The sequence below is a fragment of the Papaver somniferum genome, unplaced genomic scaffold (genome assembly GCF_003573695.1).
Source record: "Papaver somniferum cultivar HN1 unplaced genomic scaffold, ASM357369v1 unplaced-scaffold_148, whole genome shotgun sequence".
Classification (NCBI taxonomy): Eukaryota; Viridiplantae; Streptophyta; class Magnoliopsida; order Ranunculales; family Papaveraceae; genus Papaver; species Papaver somniferum.
Window position 1 is genome coordinate 1,816,896 of NW_020624154.1, and position 25,975 is coordinate 1,842,870.

At 35.6% G+C, this 25,975-nt stretch overlaps 1 long non-coding RNA gene across 1 annotated transcript; it reads right to left on the reverse strand.

Annotated features, from left to right (window-relative positions):
• Positions 1 to 10,131: 10,131 nt before the first annotated feature.
• LOC113335433 lies at positions 10,132 to 11,909 on the reverse strand. The gene is made up of 3 exons (XR_003353334.1): positions 11,419 to 11,909; positions 11,093 to 11,282; positions 10,132 to 10,950 (listed from the first exon to the last, which is right to left on the reverse strand). It is a non-coding gene; the product is annotated as an uncharacterized LOC113335433 (long non-coding RNA).
• Positions 11,910 to 25,975: the final 14,066 nt, after the last annotated feature.

Here is a 25,975-nt window from a genome sequence, read left to right on the forward strand (position 1 = left end):
CAAGAAGAAGATGTATCGCAAGAGATTAAGAAAGTTAAAGAACCAAAACGAAATGCGAAGAACAAAAAGATAATTGAAATAATCCAATTGCAAGACTCAGTTGAACCGTTAAACTAGTGTGTGTCTGTAAGTGATAGCTAATATAGTTTGTTCATGATATGAAAAAGAAACATCTTAGTATACCAAAACTTATTAAAATCTTAGTTAAATGTAGGTTTGTTTATGGTCTGAAAAATTTAATTGGCTTACATGTTACTTCTATCTATCATGAATCATGAATTATTGGTTTCTTATGAAGTGAATGAATTTAAGTATTGAAGATTGCAGGCATGTATAGCTCGTGGAGTTAACTTTTGTATATACATAAAACCATGCAAAAAATTTCCTGAGTGTCAACAGTGAAAGTTGATCCCGTTATGTTGTGTCAACAATGGAAGTTGACCCAAAAAGATGAAATCCAGGAAAATGTTTCCAGATTATAGTATCAACAACCAAAGTTGATCCCATTATGGTGTGTCAACAGTGGAAGTTGATCCCATTAAGTGGTGTCAACAATGGAAGTTAATCTCAAGCAATTGGGTCAACAATGGGAGTTGATACTATTTACATAAGTTTGTTTCCTGTAAAAACCAATAAACTTGGAACCTTCAAACTGACATATCCTTAAGAAATACAATAATAACATTCACAAAAATAAATCAAAATGAATGTCATTAAAACATAACAAGTCCAAACCAAAAAGCATTAGAAAAAACAACCAAAGAGTATGAAACATAAAAAAGATGCAAAAAAAGGTTGTTCAAAATAGAAAAATGTCATAAAAGTTCAAAACAACAACCTCTTCAAGAAGTTGAACATTCTGGAATAGGACTTCTTGCGAAACATTGGTGCACGAGGACCCAAAGGAGCTCTGCGACATGTCTAACGGTTATGAAAGGTGAGCATCCCACATTGACCAAAGAGTAGGAGGTCTTCAGGAACATAAGGGGGAATAAAACATCCACTGCCACCAACAAGATCAACATTCACCAAAAATATTACCGCTGCAACATCCAATAGCGCCGCTCCAACAACACCTTCCACCACCACAACATCAAATATTATAAATTAAAAATCAACAAATATCATGAAACTTGTAAACATCATGAAATTAAAATCAAAATCTAAACCTAAATAAAGTAAAATTATACCAGTTTCAGAATCAAAATCCAAACACAAATTCAACATTTGAAGAACTTTACATCTATAAAATCCAACACCACCACCATTACCATCAGTAGAACAACAAATACACAAACACAAACCAGCAAATCACCAAATTCCAATATTACCACCAATCCAAACACCACCACTACTACCAGCACCAGGAAACCACTACCACACCAATCTACTAGCACTTTCAAAAACCACAAAATACGAAATACGTAAGCACAGTAGTCTTTATAATGTTGATGTAGGAGAGGAAATATGCAAAATGAATTTATTTTAGGTACTCGTACTGAAAGTATCAAGAAATTAAGCTATTTTTTTCCTTACTAAACATGATTTAAACTAAAAGCATGATTATACTAATCCAAGGAATGGTGGTCGAACTCGCATGCGTTGCTATCTCAAGCATGTTTGTCAATATTAGTGATCAAAATATAAGTCTTTATTACTATCCTATTAGATCTAAGGTCTTGGATTAGGATAGAAAGTTTAGTTGAGCTCAAGACTCCATGGCAATCATCATACAAGACGAAGGATTACTCAAGGAACTGGTGGATCTTAATCGACTAAAAGGTATATGGAGACTTGAACTTATCTGTCACTCAAAAGTATATTTACTCTATCTCCTTCTATTGAGACAAAAGTCGTTTTGATATATAGACTTTCATTATACACATTTGCTATTTCGAGCCGAGTTTATCTCGCCTATCTATTTCTCGAAATGTGTGTTGGTAAACTTTCGCTTTAGCCGAATTCATCTTTACCAAGTGACGAAAGTCATGTTATGTTTCAATCACTTTGAAAATTGCTCTGACGAAAAATGGTCTGTGAATAACGACTATATAACGTTCTCTGAGAACGTTTCAAATGATTGAAATGAGAGTTTAGATTACATAACCATTGGTGGATATAAGCATTGTTGTTGAAACACATATATGCATAAGTCCTATTCCTTGAACCAAAGTTTGATAACTTTGTTGATCAAGTGAAGTTGGAAGTGGCGTGAGCCAAGTCCGCGAAATCAGTCCGCGAACTTGCGGAACTTCTCGGCCCGAGATTTTCTGCTGGAGTTTGTGTACTCCTTCCATGAGCTTAAGTCCGCGAACTTGAGAAGGTTATATCTAAAGTCGGTTGTTCTTGAACTAATGTTTAAATAAACTAAGGAATGCTTTTGCAAACCGTGGCTATAAAGTTCATGAACCGGTTCGAGTAAATCCAACCGATTTTTCTTCAATTGTGTCTTGTGTAGTTACATAAGATTTCCTTGCAATTGAACAACTCTCTAACTAGTTCATTTGAGTCATTTGAACTAGTTATGGTGAAGAAGAATAAGGTTGATATGAGAGTAATCATATGGCTAACCATTTGGTTGACTTGTTGAACCAACAAATGCTAATGTTTGGGTACGGTTCATAAACCCAAAATTGGACATTTCATTTGTGTATGACAAGCTAAGTTTTAGATCTAACGGTTGAGAAATATTAGCTTGAATCTAATCAGGTTTTCATCTAACGGTGAATATTGAATGCTTTTACTAAGCTAACATTGATTGCAAACCCTGATTTGAAAGTGTATATAAGGGAGAACTCTAGCAACGGGGAAACCTAATCCCCACACATTCTGTGTGATACTAGTTGTGCTAAGCTAGAGTTGATTCTCCTTTAACTTTTGGTTTCTTCTTCTAAACCAGGTTAACGACTTAAAGACTTCATTGGGACTGTGAAGCCAAGCCGATACTACTTTCTTATAGTTGTGTGATCTGATCTTGTTATTTGTATCGTACGAGTACAATTGTAATAATTGGATTGAGATTGATATCTCCGATAGGCAAGATATAAAAGAAATCACAAACACTTCGTCTCATCGTTTGTGATTCCGCAATATTTTTTTTCGCTGCGTCGATTATGATTATTGTGAGGTGATTGATAATACTAGGTTGTTCTTCGGGAATATAAGTCTGATTTATCAATTGGTTCATGTTCACATTGATTTATCAAAAGACGAAACAAAACTCGTAGGTATATTCGTGGGAGACGGATTTATCTATTACCGTAGACTTTTCTGTGTGATACAGATTTTTTTATTAAAGTCTTCGACTTTGGGTCGTAGAAACTCTTAGTCGTGGGTGAGATCAGCTAGGGGAATCAAGTACGTAGCATCCTGTTGGGATCAGAGACATAGGAGCATAACTGTACCTTGGATCAGTGTGAGATTTATTGGGGTTCAACTACAGTCCAGACCGAAGTTAATTTGGAGTAGGCTAGTGTCTGTAGCGGCTTAATACAATATGTGTTCAAACTGGACTAGGTCCCGGGGTTTTTCTGCATTTGCGGTCTCCTCGTTAACAAAATTCTGGTGTATGTGTTATTTCTTTTCCCCATTATATTTGTTTATATAATTGAAATATCACAGGTTGTGCGTTGTTCAATCAATTAGAATATCCGACCTTTTGGTTGTTGATTTAAATTGATTGACACTTGGATATTGGTCGTTGGTACCATCCAAGTTATCTCTCTTTGATAAAGACTCGCAGATTTCTATTTGCTTGAGTAAATATCAAATCGAGAGATTGAGATATAAACTCTTTGATATAATTTTATCTAGATTGAGTCTGACTGTCTAGTTGATTCTCTAGAAAGTATATTGGAGTTTGTCCATACAGATTGCTAATCGAATTGTTGGGTGTGGTTGTTGTACCCCCGCCTTTTCAATTGGTATCAGAGCAGGCAAACACGTTACAAGTATGTGTTTGTAGCAATCTGACTCTATGGACAGTAGTGCTATCTCAATAAATGCACCACCAGATCCAGGGATTTCAGAATTCTCTTCCATGACCGATTTAATAAAATCTGTAGAAGAAATTCTATCTAAACCTCCACCAGTTTTAAAATCCCTTGAAGTGTTTTCAGGGCTTGAAAAGAAGCTTGAGAGCTTATCTCTTGATGTTGAGTTATACCTCCAGAAAGAGCAAGAATCTCTTGACAGGCTAAATCAAGTTATGATGAATAATATTCATGTTGAGGTTTATATTGATTTACTAATCAGTGAGAGCAATGCTCCTCCTCTGCATAATCCAATTAGTTGTGATAAACTAAATGAATTACAAGAGGAGTTTAAATCTCAGTTATCTGAGTGTATCACCTCAAAGCATGAATTGATTCGTTGCTCAATTCCTGATACTTCCTATCATGATAGTAGTATTGTCTTCTTTTATGAAGAATCTAGGACGTCTCTTTTTATCAAAAGAGTTTCCCTTCGCAGTACTAAAACTATCTGCAGAAACTGTTTTTTATAAGTTGGAAACAAGAAATCAGAAACACAAATCTTTTTGGGTTCTCTTGAAGTTCTTTGATAGACTTATAAAAATAGTTCCTTGGGTATTTCTCAACACTAAAAGATTTAAAAGTTGTTGGAAAGAAACTCTTTCTTGGTGCCATGGTGAGCAAGACATTGTTTGTGTTGAAAGTGCATCCTCACCAAGAAATGCCCTGCTATGTATACGGTGAGGGAAGCACAACAACTGAGGCGCACAAATTATATTCGGTAAGGCTGTCGAATTCAATTGGACTTGTCTAAAAAGGTATGTCTATAAACTTGAGCAAGTTTTATGTTTTTATTACTTGTTTGAGTACTTATAATGATCCATGTACCTTGATCATCGTTCATTTCTACCTAACTTGATCTGTGTTTAAGGTTCTTAAATGTTTAGGTTTGAAAACATTAGTTCGGGATGTTTGGACTTCATGGTACACATACCAAGTATGCATAAAATAATTTAAAACCAAAATCCAGGGGTTTAATTTCGCAAACCCTGTGTGCATACTGCTTCAGGATACGAAAATTCGTTTGCAAACCCGTATGCATACTTGACGTCGATATTCGGTACACTTGTTTTGGCCGTAACTTCTTCGTCCGAACTCGGATTGACCTCATTATTTTTGCATTCTCTTCCTCTTTGTATTCTCTTAAAAATGGAGATGTGAAACCTTATATTTGGATGAGTTAAGATTGGTATTTGTCCCGTCTCTTGTTTTTGAGTATTTTGCTCCGTTTCGTTGCACTTGTTCCTCACTTCTCTTGAACTTGGGAACTTGAATTCTGGGAGTACTACTCTTCTAAGATAATTTGTAGCTTTTACAAGAATGTTGTTGGTGAATCACAAAGAAGGAAGTTCAAGAATGGAAAGTAGTACGCAGTGCTATGGAATTCTTGAATGTTCACAATCATCCTTTGTGAACTACGGTGCATAGTCGTTATTGACTTTGTATGTTCTTCTTTGTTAAGAAAATATTTTTATACACCTTTGGTAGATATTATTGGTGTAAATACATGCGAAAAAGATTGATTCTACCCTATAAGGACAAATCATCTTGTATGTGCATTACGAGTTTGTCTTGTTGCCTAGGAAACTTCTTATGAGAATTTATTCTTATTTTTGAGAAGGATTACTAGAGTTTGGAATAGCTATTATTGTGATTACACATAGCTATGTCCAACGTTTTCATCTTCATGTTTTTAGATTTATTGGTTTAAATTCTAAACTTGTTTGGAAGATGATTTTTGCAGTATTAATCTTTATGGTTTTATATATTGCAATATTGTTATGGGATTTGTGTGTTTACGTCCGTGAACTTGACCCTCCCATATCTTGTCAAAAGTAAAGTCTTTCGTATGTCGATATGCATGTATTGATAAAAGAATGAATGGACTTTTGACAAATACAAAAGTTAAGCCTATATTGTCAATTATTGATGGAAGATAGGTTAAAATCTTTTGTTTGCAAGGATTATGTCTATTGTATGTCATTGTGCAAATAGTGATGGAAAATAGAATGAATCCTTGTGTATTCTACAATATTGATCTTCCCTGATGAATATTTTATGTATTACTGTGAGGCTCCGTAAAGTGTCTTATGTTGAGCATTAAACAACCAAGTTGATTATTTTTTATTAGCTATGTTGTTGTTCCGTAAGGTACTTTATGTCGAGCATTTTCAACTAAGTTAATCATCTTGTTTGGTTATTTGGTTGTTGCTCCGTAAGTTTTCTTATGTCGAGCATGACCAATTAAATTGATTACTTTTGTGATTAATTTGGTTGTGTATTTCAATTAGATTAATTATGGGTTCTCTTGTGACTAATCTAATTGTATTTTTTAAGTCTCCATAAGTTCACTTATGTTTGAGCATTTGTCGATTAAATTATTCATGGGTTCTCTTGTGGTTAATTTAATTGAACTTTTTGGATTCAAATTCATACTTGTATGTGATTTGTTATGTCCAAATAAATCCTTCTTTTCTTTCGAAATTAAGGTCGCTCTTGTTGTTCTTTCGGGAATGACATTTTATGGGGGAGAGTTCTTTTTGAACTTGCGCTTAATTGCCAAATCTTTGTGGGGAGTGCGGCTGTGGAATATTATAGGGGTTATCTTATATCTTTAAACTCCTTGATGAATGCATTTAGATTCGGCTTTATGATTGCATCTAAAAAAGATGATGTGTGTTCTTTCTTTTGGTCATGAAATGTCTCTTTTGAAAATTTCATTAGGATCCCGTTCTTGTACCTTTGCCAATTTTATTGACAAAAAGGGGGAGAATTAATATGTTGTCCATACTACAAATACATATGGTTTTCGGATCATTATGTAAGGGGGAGTGGTTTCCATGTGAGATGGAGTATTGACTAAGGGGGAGTGATACATATCACCATAGTATTGTTGTTGAACTTGTGATACAATTGAACTTTGACGTTGTATAATGATACTATGACACTGTATAACAATGATTGAGAACTATTGTTTTCTTGTTGTTATAGCTACGAATTTTCAACAACGATGATGCTAAACTTACAACCTTTGGGATAATTTGAGTACTTGGAAGTGACGAAGATTTCGAGTAATGTTGAAGATTAGGCATGTGGAATAGGAGCTACAAAAGTTAATTTATTTATTTTTTGTATTCCATATGTATTAATAGTTTTTCCACTAAAATTGACAAAGGGGGAGATTGTTAGAGCATTGCTCGGTCGAACTCGCATGCGTTGCTATCTCAAGCATGTTTGTCAATATTAGTGATCAAAACTATAAGTCTTGATTACTAGCCTATTAGAGCTAAGGTCTTGGATTAGGATAGAAAGTGTAGTTGAGATCAAGACTCCATGGAAATCATCATTCAAGACGAAGGATTACTCAAGGAACTGGTGGATCTTCATCGACTAAAAGGTATATGGAGACTTGAACTTATCTGTCACTCAAAAGTATATTTACTCTATCTCCCACTATTGAGACAAAAGTCGTTTTGATATATAGACTTTCATTATACACATTTGTTATTTCGAGCCGAGTTTATCTCGCCTATCTATTTCTCGAAATGTGTGTTGGTAAACTTTCGCTTTAGCCGAATTCATCTTTACCAAGTGAAGAAAGTCATGTTATGTTTCAATCACTTTGAAAATTGCTCTGACGAAAAATGGTCTGTGAATAACGACTATATAACGTTCTCTGAGAATGTTTCAAATGATTGAAATGAGAGTTTAGATTACATAACCATTGGTGGATATAAGCATTGTTGTGGAAACACATATATGCATAAGTCCTATTCCTTGAACCAAAGTTTGATAACTTTGTTGATCAATTGAAGTTGGAAGTGGCGTGAGCCAAGTCCGCGAACTTGCGGAACTTCTCGGCCCGAGATTTTCTGCTGGAGTTTGTGTACTCCTTCCATGAGCTTAAGTCCGCGAACTCAGTCCGTGAACTTGAGCAGGTTATATCTAAAGTCGGTTGTTCTTTAACTAATGTTTAAATAAATTAAGGAATGCTTTTGCAAACCGTGGTATAAAGTTCATGAACCGATTCGAGTGAATCAAACCGATTTTGCTTCAATTGTGTCTTGTATAGTTACATAATATTTCCTTGCAATTGAACAACTCTCTAACTAGTTCATTTGAGTCATTTGATCTAGTTATGGTGAATAAGAATAAGGTTGATATGAGAGTAATCATATGGCTAACTATTTGGTTGACTTGTTGAATCGACAAATGTTAATGTTTGGATACGGTTCATAAACCCAAAATTGGACATTTGATTTGTGTGTGACAAGCTAAGTTTTCGATCTAACGGTTGAGAAATATTAGCTTGAATCTGATCAGGTTTTCATCTAACGGTGAATATTGAATGCTTTGTTACTAAGCTAACATTGATTGCAAACCCTGATTTGAAAGTGTATATAAGGGAGAACTCTAACAACTGGGAAACCTAATCCCCTACCATATTAAGGAACGCGCAATTAGGGGATACTTATATTAATTGGGGGATAGAGGAAAAAGACAAAAACGGGATATAAATAGTAAATCAGAGTCACCCCTTATCCATGTATTTTAACTAATTCCTAATGTACCCTTCACTAATCATGTTTAGTTGTTAAATATAATTAGGTAAGTTAATAGATTAGTTTGATAATCATAAGAATAAATCATTATCATTGAATTTGTTGATGCAACAACATTAAATCAAGATATTTATGATCATGAAGGTTCCGGTGAAGAACCAACCAGGAAAGTAAACAAGCTGAATATACAAGTGCTCCAATTAGTCATATATAGGTATTAATGTATTTAAATTTAATTTTTTTCATCGAATCCGCCATTGTTACGCCTGAAAAACTCAGTGTCGGCATGGTAAAAGTACGAATACCATGCCGGTAGGGACCAAATCGACATGGTATTCATACTTTCACCATGCCGATACACAATATCCCCCAATTTTGAAATTGTAAGTATACTGCCGGCAGAGAAAGTTCATTATCTAGCATGCCGGTAGTAGTGTCGGCATGGTCGATTCCCAAGTGTATCGTGCCGATTTGAGGACAAAAACATACAGAAAATCTGTCTGAAATAGCAAGTATCGACATGGTATTCATCCTGAAAAACCATGCCGGCACTAGTATCGGCATGGTATTCATCCTGAAAAACCATGCCGGCACTAGATATCGGCATGGCATTCATCCTGAAAACCATGTCGGTACTAGTATCGGCATGGCATTCATCCTGAAAACCATGCCGGCACTAGTATCAGCATGGCATTCATCCTGAAAAACCATGCCGACACCAGATATCATCATGGTATTCATCCTAAAAACCATGCCGACACAAAAAACAGTAGGGTATTCATCATGAATACAAGCCAGGAGTGGATTGAAACTGAAACTGAAACTGAAAAGTTTCAGTTTATGATTCTAACCCAAACGAAGTTTTAAAACAACAACAACACTTTAAATATGATTGGGTATCATGTACCTTCTCAATGAAGCCATTTCTTCTTCTTCTTGCTCAACAACAATTCAATTTAACATATTTTTAAGAACATGTTAGGATTTGATTTTGATTTTTAGTTTTAGTTTTAAATTTTAATTTAGATGGAAGGGTATTTTAGTATTTCCTCCCCAAAAAAATACCCCTTAGCGGACACTATTGGATGGGGTTAGTAATTCATATCCCCCAATTAATATAAGTATCCCCCAATCGCGCGTTCATATTAAGACTCTTTTTCCCAAATTAATATACATATAGGGAAGAAAAAAAGATAAAATGGGTCAATTGTCCAAGATTCCTTAAGAAATGGTTCTAATGGACAAGTAAAAATTAAGGATAGGTGAAATGGACATCAAAAGTATTAGACATATTTGTCCCTTAATTTTATGATATTATTTTTTTCTCTCTACACTTTAAAAGAAAAATAAAAATAAATTTATAACTTTTAAAATAAAAAAATAGTTAGGATGAAACTGGTTGCATCCTGACTTAAACTAAAATAAAAAGATTATTATTAAAAAAAATAGCTAGGATGAAAACGGTTGCATCATGACTTGACTTTATATTCATTTATGTTTAAGCTAGTATCATCCTATTTTAGATGAAACCGACATCATTGGTTAAATTTATTTTCATTCATATTTAACTAACATGAAACTGATTGCATCTTATTTTAGATTTGGTTGAATTTGTTTCATCCAGTTTAAACAAGTACGAAACTGGTATCATCCTGTTTTAGATTCAGTTATATTTGTTTCCATCCATGTTTAAACTAGGATAAAACTAGTTTTATCCTAAAATAATTTGTGATGTACACGATTTTATCCATCTTTCTTTATAATAAGAGATCCCAAAAAACCACATGTCGTACCCACAATCAATCTTGAATATGATGAAGCCACATCAGTGATAGCTTTCCTTGCCAGCAACGTCTTATTAGCCACCACTAACCACTTATTCAGGAGTCCGATCCATTTGGCCATTTGAAGAGTCACTTTCCAAAGATAGCATCCTTTCAGGGATGCAGAACCTTCATCGGTTTGGAAGACTCCAAACGAACACCCCATAGTGATTAACTGTTAGATACAATTCGTATCTCTTCAAATTCCGTCTTACAGAATCAAAGAAAAGTCGCATACCATCTGGATACAGTCGCAACCTCTAATTATGACCTGTGGGGATATCACATCGTTTCGCAAATTGTAAATACACAGACTAACCAACTCAATCAGCAAAACCTCAGTTTACATTCCCAAATCCTAGAAATATGGATGACGACCATGAACGACAAGAAGTGATTGAAGAGGCAAGTTCTTGGGGATCCATCAAGTTCTTACATTACGTGAAATGTCATACACTATTATTGTTTTGCGAAGTAAAAAAATCCAGCGGAACTGTGGAACCAGAATATTGGAGACTACCATCCGAGGATATTCTGCATGAAGAAAAATAAGAAGTAGGTAATGAAGTTCTTGACATCGAGGATAAACAACTCAAAAACTTTGTTTTATTTCAAATAGAGAAAATCAATGAACCTGATCAACAAGTCTCTCACAAAATTCCAAATGCTTCCTTACCTTCTTCGACAAAATAAAGAAAACAGGATCAACCATGAAGAACGAGAGTACAACAAGACACCACTTTCTGAAGACTTATTACGGCTATTTAAGGGATTGAACATCCAGCAAAGAAACACGTTTGGAAGCAGTGGGACGGGAAAGATGCATAAAGATGGTTCTCAAAAAATGGTCATTGCATTGGAATATGCTGTAAAATTGGAAAAAACATTAAAGTCGAAATAGATCAAGTAGTATTCAAGGCTTTCACGGTTCAAAAGGTTTTGGACCCCCAAGTTCGTAAACAGATGGATATTGAAAACAACAAGATAAGTTATATTTAATACCTGACACAAGGATGATCATCTCTATCACCAAGATAAATCGTTAAAACAGTAATATAGATTTGTGCCGGCAAACGAGGGATCTAATGACATGCATGTGGAACAGGATGTCACCTGCCAAACATTCGGAAGAGGAAAATGCGGGAAGTCAATCCAAAACGAGACACCGATTTCTCACGATTGATTATGAAACTCTCGTGATAATGATAATGAAACTCTTGTGAATGTTGCACAGTTGCAGAAATACAATTGACCATCAGAATTGCAAGGATAAAAACATTGGAGTAAAAACACAATAGTATTCGGTTTTTGTTTAGGTTTTGACAGAATTACCAGGGAACTGATCATGTGATTTCTGAATTTTAATTTTCGATACCACAAATTCCACATGAATATTAACGCCTTCGAAGGATCCTTTAAATCGTAAGAGAAAAAAGGGGGAAATTTGGGGTTTTTATGGTTTCAATATCTGGACCGAAAGAAAATTGGGTCCTCATTTTGCAACCCTAAGTATGATTACGACGGTGGCTACTTCGTGGTAAAAAATATGGGCTTAACGACGATGCAATGGTGGATTTAAGAATTGTTTTTTTTTCAGATATTAGGTTATAACGATAAGAAAAAACGATATTGTTCACTGTATCCAAGGTTTGCCTAACCTTCCTGTTAGATGAGTACAAGTCAAGAGTAACTAAAACAAGGGTACGCTAAAACAACAAAACAATGCCATAACTAAAGACTGTTATAGAGAATATAAATGATCAAGGAAATGTATTTACATAATCTTCTACACTGGCATGACAGAATATTAGCCGATACTGATTGTCAAGCACGAGATATGAGAGTCTGACCAACTGATTTAGCTCCTAACATGATGAGACATAGAAATATATGTAGGATCAGAATCTCGCAACGACAGCGTTTCAGCGAAATTATCAATGACACAATATAACAGCGTCGCAGAATAATTTCAGAAATGATAAAATAAATGACGTCAGCTAAGATCATGAGAAAGATATGATAATCCTGCGAAAATTCGAGAATTTGCGAAATTAACATATGTAAGGTTGCGAGAATGTCGCAAACCATATCCGAAAATAAAGGACAGATTAGCTGTCATCCACTATGTATTTCCTTATAAATAGTCATTCGAGTTGTAAAGAAAGGGAGAGATCTTTTTTGAGTAAGAAACAAGTAAATAGGAGAGAGAAAATTCATAGCAGAGATCATTCTTGACTTCTTTATCTTTCTTGTAAGAACATTCAAAAATTAATCAATAAAATTAAGAATATAAACCTAAAAATGAGTTGATCAACAATGAAATCATATGAGGGGTGTAGTGTAGGATTTCCTACAACTACATAATGGCGCTAGAAACAGGGACAAGTTGAAGATTATTCTAGAAAAAGCTAAAGATTGATATTGAGATTTGTAAAAATTTAAAGTGATTGATTGAGAATTTTTCATAATTTCTTGCAATACTGTTAGCATTGAAGAAATGGCTAGAAGAAGAAATACATCCGAACAACCGACTACTATTAGAAGAAGCAAAAGAATTGCTGGAAGAGAAAGAAGTGAAATGGGAGAATCTAATAGAATGAGAAATAATAGAGAAAATCAAATTCAATCGCCAATTCAACAAACACTAGTTCAAGAGAGGAACACAGATTATGACAGAGTGAGCGTACACACTTGGCGATCAAATTCAGCAGAAGAAAAAGAAGAAGAGCAACAAAATAGAAATCATAGACAAGAAGAGAGAAATCAAGAAGCAGATGAAGGAATAATTCATGGAGGTGAGGAAATTGGAGCGTTAGAAACATTGAGACGAAGAATACATGAAGAAAGAAGAGCTGAGGCAGAAGAACGTGCGAATTTAACAAGGCAAAATCACGAATTAAGGATGGAGAATATAAGATTGCGGAATAGAAGATCGAGAAGTATTACAAAATCATATTCAAGATCGAATAGAAGAGAAATGAGGCGAAATTCACCCACAATCAATGCTGTAAACAATATTCAAGAAGAAATATCAAATCCTAATGAAGAATATCGCGAAAACAGAGAAAGAACGGATGATCGTTACATTCCATAAAATGAAACTTTTGATGATGGGCAAATTGGAGGAAATCAAGAGAACGGAAAAAATCAGAGACAAAATAACCAAGATGGCGAAGGAAATCAAGAGGAAGGAAGAAGAATTTTACATGTGAAAGAAACTCAAAGAAATCAACAGACAATTGAAGAAGAAATTGAAAGACATAATGCTGAACAAACACGTTTAATCTGCGAAAGTGAAAGATTGAGAGCGGAAATGGAAGAACAAGAGCTTCAGGAGACAATTCACCAGAACAATCATGACAATCGAGAAAGAAGGCGTATACAAAACCGGAATAACGATAATCTCAATGATGAGTATGATAGAGTAAAGAGAATGGCTGAAAGACAGTGAATTGAATTGATAAGAAATGAACAAAATTATGGAGGGGAAAATGAACGACATCATCATTTGCGAATTCAAGATAGAAATGAGGAAGAGAACCGCAGAAGAAGACGAGATGAGGATAATGAAGAAGAGATACAAAATTTCGCGAGAGAAGATAGACGTGAACGCAGAAGAAGAGAAGCAAAATTAAAGAGACCAATGGGCCAAGATTCAGGTGTACATAAACAAATCTTGAAAGAATTAGAAGAAATGAGAGGAATGCTAAATAACAGAGGAGAAGTAGGTAGAAGAAAATTGGATGAAGCAATAGAAGAAGCTGCGAAAACTCCATTTACAAGGGAAGTACAATTAGGAGGAATACCACCGAAATGCAATTTTCCCGCATTAACCAGCATTTTTGATGGAACAACTTGTGCAGTTCAGCACATTAAAGCTTATGTGAGGTGCATGTTACAATGGGAAAATCATGATGCGGTATTGTGCAAATATTTCGCATTCAGCTTAACAGGAGAAGCGTTAAAATGGTTTGAAGGTTTACCAAAGAATACAATAACCTCCTTCAATCATCTGCAGACCACATTTTTGGGAGCATATATAAGTAATAATTCCTCACGACCTGGTATAGAAGATGTGTTTGGATTAAAACAAAGGATTGGCGAAAGTTTGAAACACTTGACTAAGAGATGGAGAACTATGTGTAGCGAAATGGCTGGCCGTGTAGATGAGAGATATCTCATATTATCATTTATCAATGCTATGTTTGCAACAAACCTGTTGTATGTCCAAATTTTTAGAGTCAAGAATACAATTGCAATGACTGAATTGCGAGAACTTCAAGAAGAATACATTGCTCTAGAGGAAAGACAAAATGAAATGGAATCATATCCAGTTGCGAACACCAGCTCACAAATAACGAATGCAAGCTTATTACCTAAGTTAATAAACACAGTGGCGAATACTTCGCAAGTACAACAAGAAAAGGTGACAAGTAACAATCAGCAGAAATTGGTAGCTATGGGGAGCCGAGATCAAGAAGAGTATGAAAGAGAAAGAAATTTCTGCAATCGTGGAGGAAATAACAAGATTCAAAGACTCGATCAACCGCAAGAAACTTATGGAGGTCAAAGACCAAACTTTAATAGAGGACAAGGAGGTCACAAGGTAATATGGGAAGAAATCAAGATGCCACCTCTAAAGGCAAGTGTGGAGAAGATATGGGAATCTATAATTTTGATGGAGAATATACCAACACCATGGAACATGGGAACAGAACCACCTCCAAACCACAGAAGTCATGAATTCTGTTCTTATCATCATTTTCATGGACATACCACAAACGATTACAGAAATGTAAAGAGAATTATTTTGAGAATGATAGATCAAGGAAAACTAAAAGACTTTCTGGTAGGGCATCCGCAATCTCAACCATTACCACCACCGCCAGAACATCACAAAGTAAATACGATGAAAAAGAAAGAAACATTCTTCATAGAAGTTGGTGCAAAAGCAAAAAATCTATTATGTCACTCTATCGTACATTCATATAAGACAATTGAAGATTTTCATGATAATTTTTTGAGTAGAGTGTTCGCAAGAGATAATAATGGAAGAGAAATTATGAATATTGCGAAAATCTCGCCACTAGAGGAATGGCAGAAACAGATCATTTCTTTTACTGCAGAAGAAATTCCCGAAGGAGAAGAGGTGCATGACAATCCATTGGTAATAAAATTAGAAATTAATCCCAAACCGAAAGAAGATGAGGATGATGAAGCTGAAGATTCATGGGAAATCAATAGAATTCTAGTCGATACTGGAAGCTCTGTGAACATCTTATTTTATCATACTTACAAAACCATGGGTGGAAGAGAAGATTATCTTATACCATCAACATATAAGATATATGGTTTTAATGGTACTGCTAACAAGCCTAAAGGGGAGGTTACTATGCAAATTCCATTGAAGGGAATATCTTCTAAAATCTCATTCTGTGTCGTTGATGTATAATCACCCTACAATGCATTAATTGGTCGACCTTGGCTACATGGGATTCTAGGTGTAGCTTCAACTTTCCACCAATGCATCAAATTACCTCACCCCAATGGTGTAGGAATCATAAAGGGAGATTGGGTTGAAGGAAAGAGATGTTACGAAACTGAGATAGAATCTTGCGAAGGAAGAGCAAACAAGAAGGAAAACTGGCGACACAAAATCAAATATGTACAAAGAAGTGAGAGGTTGATGGTGGATACAATCGAAAAGAAAGGAGAATAGATGTTCGAAATTAATTCTAGCTCAGAATAAAAAAGATGAACATACCACTACCAAGGAAGCAGTAACATAAAATAATAAAGAAGCAGAGAATGGCAAAGGTAATAAAAACAAGAAATGTGTGAATGATTAAGTTGTTGAGATAATCTTGCAATAAGTAAAATTCTCAAAAATACATTTTATTGAACAACAAAATTGAGATTGTGAAATTCAGATACAATATAATGATTTGCGAGACTCTCGCAGAGATAATGAATTTTACAGAAAATAATCAGAGAAGAATGACAAAAGAGAAAGAGGCGAACCTTTATGGCGTACACCCTAGTTCGCAAATACAATTTCGCAAGAGGCAAATGTAAGACCTAAAGTACGTCATATTGGGGGGTACCTGTTGCATGGCTCAGGGAAAGGCTACACCACCACCGAAACCTGAGTCATGGAGATTTGAGGTCAATGAAGCCCATCCGGGAGAGGCACCTTGGATTCTAAGCTTAAGCATATGACTTAGGTTGGGAGACTAAGGTAATAAGGACTCTCCCAAGGAGTGCAGAATATGATCAAGGCGCCGAGGTACACGGTTGAGTCAAGAGTGCCGGGGGCGTTTGAAGCGTCCTTGCCATTCTTGACAAGTCTTGGGTTATACTGCACTCGGACTGAAGAAAACCCCACTTAGGGTGCAGTCTCGTAACCATAAAACCTATAGTTAAAAGGGATAAGAGGCTGCGAAAACAACTGGTTGTTTTTAAGACTGGATGGGAGGATCTAACCTTGTATGGTAGAAGTACGCCTCCTTGAAGGGGCAACCAGGGGGGAGATAAGGGCGGCACCCTCCATTAGGGAGCTGATAAGTGTCTTAAGACGCAAATGTCATAAGGCTTTTTATTCACAAGGATATTAAGGCTTGTCATATTTGTGCAACAATCCTGAAGAGGCAATAATACAAAAGAAAAAGATAAGACGAGATCAATGGGTTTTCGCATGAACGTGCGAAGACGTCCTGCGATTTCGTCGCAAGACGGCAATGTCATGGGGCTTTATTTTCGCAAGAATATTTAGGCCTGTCATATTGTCGCAACATTCCTGAAGAGGCCATAATACAAAAGAAAAAGTTAAGGCAAGATCAATGGTTTTTTGCATGAAAGTGCAAGGACGTCCTGCGATTTTGTCGCAATGACAAGAGGAGGCATAATAAGACCTTTAATTAGGAAGGCAAAATAAGACCACACAGGAATGAGATTTTGAAAAGAAACAAAATTCACTTCGCAAAAGGTTGCGAAATTATACAATAAGAATTTTTTTATGAAATCTCTCATTTGGATTCAGATAACAGAGGCAAGTATGGGAATGTATGAAATTAGAAAATGTTATTTGTCTCCATATGAGAGATTTACTCAAAAATTCAAATTAATGATTATATTGATTAACTGTATTGCAAAGAAGAATTGTTTTAATTTACGCAGGTCAAAATGAAAGAAACACAAATATACAGAAAGAAGAAATAAATGTACAAGTATTACAAAGAATCAAAGAAAGAAGTAAAGACCATTTCTTGGTTAATCCTTCATTATCTTCATCAGACTTGTTTCCTTCTTCATCTGCGTCAGAATCTTCATCACCATCAGAACTTCCATCACTATCAGATTCTTCATCGTCAGCTTCGCCATCAGAGATAATCAAACTGGGAGTATTCTATGGGATTTCTTCTAAAAGACAAGGATAATCAGAATGTGGGATATTATGATCATCACAAACCATTTGGATGGTTTGATTGCGAAAATGCATAGCGTCATTCTTAAAATTCGCAACAGTGATCTTGATTTGATTCTTTAATCTAGAATACTTGTCGTTGCGAGAAGAAAGATTCTTTGCGAGTGCCTCTTTTTCAGCTTCAAGTTCTTCAATCTTTTCACGATATTTATTCTCAGAATCTGCGAACAAAAGACAATCAATTATTAACTTGATGAAAATTCATAAGGAGCAAAAGATTAGTAAAGAAGATCAATTAGCAACCTTCTCTGTTAGAAATCATATCTCTAATCAAGGCTGTATGTTCAACTTGGAGACTAACATTTACGCCTAAATCTTTTCTAGCATCATCTAAAATTTTCGCAGCCCAAATAAATTCATCCTCACTACTTATGAGAAGACGAGAACGAATTTGATTTTCCATTTCGCAGAGTTCAGTATTCTTGCGATTAGATTCATCTCGCTCAAGTTGAACTTCAAGGAGAGCCTCTTGGAATTTCTCCAAAGCCTTGGCACCTTGATCAGAGATACGATCCTTATCATCTATGAGACCGCTAATTTTGGTTCTTAACTCATTGGTTTTCTCTTTGGAATCAATAAGGAGACGCTTAAATTTGTTGGCTAAGCCTAAACTGGATCTATGATCAATTTCTAAGAGGCGAAATTTCGATCTAAGTTCATTTAGAGAAAGAGATGAAATTCTATCATTTGAGAAGCTATTTAAGGAATTGTTAAGACGTTCAAGAAGGGTATCATTATCCAAGGCATTAGGAAATGAGCGAAGAAGGGTAGCTTCATCAGAAAGACCATAAATGTCTGCAAAAAGGATCATTTAAATAAGATAAAACAATAGGATGAATGAATAAAGAGAAAAGAGAAAAGTAACATACCGTAAAGCTGATTATTAGCTTGTTGAAGACTAGAAATTTTATTCTTATATGAGGAAGAATCAATTTCTAATTGTCTATTTTTCTCGCGAAGACCTTTAACTTCAGCTTCCAAGTCTTCATTCTTTTTGCGAAATCGAAGATTCTTCTTTTTCAAGATTTTCGCGTCTTCTCTCTAGATTTGAGGCAACAACAAAAGAAGCTTTTCCAGCCTGCGAAAAGATATAAAAAAAATTATTAATATAGAAAGATATTTTGAGTTACAACAATGAAGAAGTAAAAGGATAAAAGTATACCAGACTATTGAGAGAATGCAAGAAGTCGGGAGTCACTGATCTAGAAACTCCGCGAAGAGAGCTATATGATAGACACATTTTTGTGTCCAATTTGTTCTCAATACTATACATTGTTGTCACTCGATTTTGTACTAATTTTGTTATTTTATGTATTTGTAGGTATTTTTTGGAAATAAATATTTTAAGAAAATTCGGCTCGAAAAGTTGATTTTGGCACCCGGAGGACAAGTGTTATTCGGACTCTCGCTTTTGGATAAGGGGCGACCACTGGATAAGGGGCGACCTTCTTTCAAAATTCAAAATTTGTTTTGGCGGGAAAATTCTTTCCTTTACTGGCAGATTTTCAATTCGACATTTGAAGGTGTTTTAACGAGATTAAAGAGATGAGACTTAATGGGTATATGTGATATGAGTATATGAAGATATTATGGTGGTTGGGATCGATCAAATTTGTCCAGAAAATCAATTCCCAATCAAAACAGAGAAAAGAATATCGTCTCATTTTTGGAAAGAAAATCACGTAAAAGATGTTGCATGTTTGTGTAGTTAAGCCCAGATATTCTCCTAGTATGCGTATCAATCAGTTTATGAAGATTTACAAGACAATTAACGTACACAGAGGAAGAAATAAGAAATTATTCTCAAAAATATTTTTCTTCATTGTGAAGATTTTTGAGGAGTTATGGCGAGATTCAATGAGGCTTAGGTGTATAAATAGGTTTCTACTATCACAGGGAAGGGCTGTCGAGAGTTGGGAGTCGAAAGGAGGGCCAGAGGAGCAGAAATCAGAGTTTTCAGAACTCTGTTGCTGCTGCTGCTGCCCGTGAAGAACAAGGAATCGGCCACGGTTCCTTCATCCATTTGCAACTGTTTCTTCAACTGCTCTGCAACGTTTATCTTCATCGCAACAGTTTCTTCATCATATTTTGCAACAGAGAAGTAAACCACAGCATTTAATTTTCCGTCACCTTTTGTTTCTCTGTAACAGTCCAACATCGTCTTCGCAACAGGAACTGCTGTTGCGATTTCTCTGTTGCATTGTTTACTCAATTGTAATCAACTTTGGAGCAATAATAAAACATTTTGAGATTATGATTAATATGAGGAGCTAAACCCAACATTGGGACGACGGAGGGAGTCTATTTTCGTCATTGTGGTAAATTTAATTTATTCTTTTTATGACTTTTGCACTGATTAAAAATTGAAAAATGATTTTAATTAATTAGTTATCATTTTATTTGATGCGGCATGCTTGCTTCAATGTTTGATGTCCCATGCTTACGATTTATAACTAATATTCTGAGAATCTATTTTGGCAAAATAAGAGTCCATATATTTATGTTTTGAGCAGTAATTGTTAAGAATAAATAAAATATACCACATGCATGAAGAATTGTCCAAGTCCTTAGTCCCAATACCTCTCGAACATCTTGTGACAAATTTGTACATATATTTTCGTTTTAAAATCTATTCAAGTCCGAGCAACGAACTTTTACTACCACTTTCAAAACTATAACAAAATGGCGCCGCCGACGCGGACTTGTATATAGATTGATTTATTTTTTTTAGGTTTATTATTATTTTATTTTTTAGAATTGTTTGTTCCCTTTTACGTTTCTTTTTGTCTTTATTTTGCAGGTTCAAAGTGAAAACTAAGGACTTGGAGAGGAAAAATCTTAAAGCGAAAAGCGAAAAGAGAAGAAAAAAAGGACAATTTTAGGATTTAATTTTTAATTTTTTTTTTAGAGTGTGTGAGGAAAACTGTAATTTTTTTTCTTTATTTATTTATTTGGACTTTGGACTGGACTCTTGGACTTTGTTATTATTTTTTTTAACCCTACGGAAGGGTATTATTATTAAAAAAAAAAAAAAAATTATATAAACTGTGTGCAGGGAAGGACGACGATTACTATATCGTCTCGGCCCCTCGGGTTCGTACACGGCATAGGAGTCGTGGCCCGAGTCGACGACAACGGTTCATCGCCCGTCTGGTACGGGAGGTAAGTCCAATCGAAACACCCGCGAATCTTCTGCAAGCGGGTTACTGTCTGCCTTAAGGTGATAATTGTTTGAGGACGAACCGGACTGTCTTTATTTTCCTAGTAAAGGGCAAGGCCTGGCCAATACAAGATAAGGGTTCGGATTTCATCACCGCTCCCTTCTTGCCCGCCTTAGGAAAACGAAACCTAACGCGAACCCAAGCTTAAAATTTGGAATAGAACGAGACCGATAGGGTAACGAGCTTAATAGGAAACTCGTTCGAAAAATATTGGTTGCTCTTTAAGCACACTCCAAAGTTCATGATGGTTTCTGTGGGTTGAATGCGTGACTGCGCCGCCTTGTGATAGCGGTGAGGCCTTGGGTATCAAAGCTCCACTGAGCTTCCCTCGCCTCAATTCAACTTACTTTGACTCGGATTGATTCCAGAGGGGTTTGCTCAAATTGCAACGAATTCCCTTTCGAAAGATAGAAGCTGGTCTAGAAACAATCTAAGTGGAGCCATCATGCTTTTTGTTTGCTAGAAATCTTTAGGTTTGCTTTGGTGGAGTCGAGTCGGCCTTGTTTGTGATTGTATAGAATCCCTCTGTAGTTTATATTTCTTCGGTGATGAATCCTTTTGAGGAGACGCCACCTGCGATGACGTTGCGAGAATATATGTCTAGAAATTCTCGTTATCAAGAGACGTCTTCGGAAATGACTCTTGGTGAATATATGCGTGGGAAGTGATATATGGATACTCCAACTTTTATTGAGGAATCGCCTCTAACGATCTATGAGAAATATTATAAACATAGACCATGTAGTTTGGAACAAAGATTGAGAATTCTTGAATTTCAAAAATTGTATCATGATGATGAGGATAGTGATGATGAAGAATCTGAAATATGTGGGAATAGTGATCAGGAATTTGTTACCCCAGTTGAGCCTTATAATGATTATATTATTTCTGATTCAGATCCTAATAATTTTAAAAATTATTCACCTATTCAAAAGGACGAGGATTTGACTAGAGATACCCCCGTTTCAGACGATGTAGTATGTCATGTTTACGAAACCGATGATGGTTTAGAGGAACCAGTTTATCTTGAGATCGAGTCAAACGATTTAGAAACAATAGTCTTAGATGAACTCGTAGAGATTAGCGAGGATGAACCTGACTTAGAAAAATCAATTGCCGACCTAGAAATTAGGGAGGTTATGACTAGTCTATCTAGAGACGCCGAAAACTCTAAGTTTGGGGGTGAGTATCATTCTCCATGTGCTTTAACTCTTAGTAAGGTCCCTCACTTGGGACTTGACATCAATGCCTCAACCATCTTACAAGATTATCTTCATAATCGTTTTCCAGAACCTAATGATATCCAACAAGAGTCTCAAATGTTAGAAACCCATCCTCTGGTTGATGTGGTTAACCCATGCAATAATACCAAGATTGATTTTGTTTTCCCACCAAATAGTTTTCTTCCAATTGTGGGAACGTATAGATTTAAAATGTGTCACTTATTAAGTTCTGAGACTAAGCCTAAGTACTTTAGGTTAATGGAATCGACACATTTTCCTAAGAATGACCACTACTCTCACTGTGGTCAACTATGTAAGTCATATCTGATTGACTTAGAGGATCCGCAATTATTTAGGTTATTACTTCGTGATTCTAAGTTCGTATTTGAGTTTTTACAGACTCTAAGACCTAGTGATTCGGATCCCATCTATGAAGAAACGCAGCCAATGAAAATATTCTATCAAGATCCTTTCATAGAACCTGAACCTGAACCACAATGGGACATAGGTATCTTCATCAGGAAACTAGATAAGGGTATGCAGTACATGTTCACTTTCTTGGGTTATTGTAGTTTCCTTTGGTCAGCTCTATTTAGTTTTGAAGACCCACAGTTATTTCGACTGTTACTTTATGGTTCGAGTTGACTAATCCTTTCCTAAGTCTGGCTGAAGACTTTAAACTTAGCACTTCTTGGGAGGTAACCCAATCTCACGCAACACGGTAATATCCTTCCTTAACTCTTTTACTTCAAATAGTAACCGTTTCTCCTTGTTCATGTTTTTAATTTTATCTTTAGAACATTGAGGACAATGTTAGATTTAAGTTTGGGGGTATTGGGAGAAACTTTTTAGTTGCGTAATAAATAAACTCCAGAGCCTAGAAATTTATGCGTATTTAGGATAGCACTAACCAATCTAAGTGGATGGAAACATTTTTTTTAGGAGTTGAGGAACCAATCTGACTAGATGGAAACATCTATAGAGTCTATTCATAAAAGCACAGAGCTCAGGTGTTAGAAATAACATGATAGTTTCGCCATATCTTGTCGAGTCCTTTTCACTTTCTATTTTTATTTTTCTTTTATTTCAAGTGATTTGGTGGGGCACACGATTCAAGTTGTTACCTTTGCTAGGGTGAAATAGAGTGACTGAGTTACCTTTTCAAAAAAAAATAAAAAAAATTAAATAAAAAAAATAAATAAATAAATAAATAGACCGGACCAGTTAGACCAATCGGAATAAGTATTAACACTTGGATAGCAATATGCGTGTGTTCTCCCTGTTTCCGTCGCCTAAGCAAGCGTGGAATGCAGGACCCGTGGGAACTATCGTGTAATCTGCTGACAAGAAGCATGCGCTTGGATCCAAAAGATCTATTCATGCCGTTAAGTTAAAAAAAAAAAATGATTATTGTTATGTGTAGTCAACTGCTGGTTCCCTTGTATTTGCCAGTTTGTTGATCTAGATTTAAGTTATTGACCACTGGTTCCCTTGTATATGCCAGTGTGTTAATATTAGTCAGACCGGTATCTCAGTCATTTAGGTTAGGTTCATCTTGGCAGAGGCCTTCAGACAGATATGGGAAACACCGTTCGCTTTTCAACCATCTACATTTTTCTTTTTCCATCTTCTTAATCTTTTCATGTGATTAGTCTGACTCCGAGTGTGATGTCCATCGTGAAACTATCTTAGTAGAGCTCTGTCACTTATATGAATTTTAGTATGCTTGAGTGCAAACTCGTATACAGAAATTGGAATTTCGCGTCAGGGTACTTCCTCCTGTAATTAATAAGTATGCCAACCAAGGAGGTTCTTTAGTGCTTTCCAAGATTTTTCGTAGATAGCTAGGGACTGGAGTATTGGTTTTTGTGGGTACACCTCTGATAAACCCACCCGAGATTAACTCAGTCACTTTTCAAGAATAAATTTTGCTCGAGGACTAGCAAATAATAAGTTTGGGGGTATTTGATAGACACATTTTTGTGTCTAATTTGTCCTCAATGTCCGTATTGTTGGCACTCGATTTTGTACTAATTTTGTTATTTTATGTATTTGTAGGTATTTTTTGGAAATAAATATTTTAAGAAAATTCGGCTCGAAAAGTTGATTTTGGCACCCGGAGGACAAGTGTTATTCGGACTCTCGCTTTTGGATAAGGGGCGACCACTGGATAAGGGGCGACCTTCTTTCAAAATTCAAAATTTGTTTTGGCGGGAAAATTCTTTCCTTTACTGGCAGATTTTCAATTCGACATTTGAAGGTGTTTTAACGATATTAAAGAGATGAGACTTAATGGGTATATGTGATATGAGTATATGAAGATATTATGGTGGTTGGGATCGATCAAATTTGTCCAGAAAATCAATTCCCAATCAAAACAGAGAAAAGAATATCGTCTCATTTTTGGAAAGAAAATCACGTAAAAGATGTTGCATGTTTGTGTAGTTAAGCCCAGATATTCTCCTAGGATGCGTATCAATCAGTTTATGAAGATTTACAAGACAATTAACGTACACAGAGGAAGAAATAAGAAATTATTCTCAAAAATATTTTTCTTCATTGTGAAGATTTTTGAGGAGTTATGGCGAGATTCAATGAGGCTTAGGTGTATAAATAGGTTTCTACTATCACAGGGAAGGGCTGTCGAGAGTTGGGAGTCGAAAGGAGGGCCAGAGGAGCAGAAATCAGAGTTTTCAGAACTCTGTTGCTGCTGCTGCTGCCCGTGAAGAACAAGGAATCGGCCACGGTTCCTTCATCCATTTGCAACTGTTTCTTCAACTGCTCTGCAACGTTTATCTTCATCGCAACAGTTTCTTCATCATATTTTGCAACAGAGAAGTAAACCACAACATTTAATTTTCCGTCACCTTTTGTTTCTCTGTAACAGTCCAACATCGTCTTCGCAACAGGAACTGCTATTGCGATTTCTCTGTTGCATTGTTTACTCAATTGTAATCAACTTTGGAGCAATAATAAAACATTTTGAGATTATGATTAATATGAGGAGCTAAACCCAACATTGGGACGACGGAGGGAGTCTATTTTCGTCATTGTGGAATTTATTCTTTTTATGACTTTTGCACTGATTAAAAATTGAAAAATGATTTTAATTAATTAGTTATCATTTTATTTGATGCGGCATGCTTGCTTAAATGTTTGATGTCCCATGCTTACGATTTATAACTAATATTCTGAGAATCTATTTTGGCAAAATAAGAGTCCATATATTTATGTTTTGAGCAGTAATTGTTAAGAATAAATAAAATATACCACATGCATGAAGAATTGTCCAAGTCCTTAGTCCCAATACCTCTCGAACATCTTGTGACAAATTTGTACATATATTTTCGTTTTAAAATCTATTCAAGTCCGAGCAACGAACTTTTACTACCACTTTCAAAACTATAACACTATAACCATCTAGTAAAGGGACATCACAAAGGGTTGTGAGAGCTTTGCAGGTATTTGCGAATTGGCTATCTCCCATTCCTTGTAGAGAATCAGAAAAGAGGCCAGAAAGCTTAGCCATAGAAGATTCAGGTGGAGAATCTTCAGTTGCAGTGAGATTGTCGTTATCCTCATCACCCTTGTCACTTTCGGAATTTTCGTTAGGAGGAAAATTTGAAGGAGAA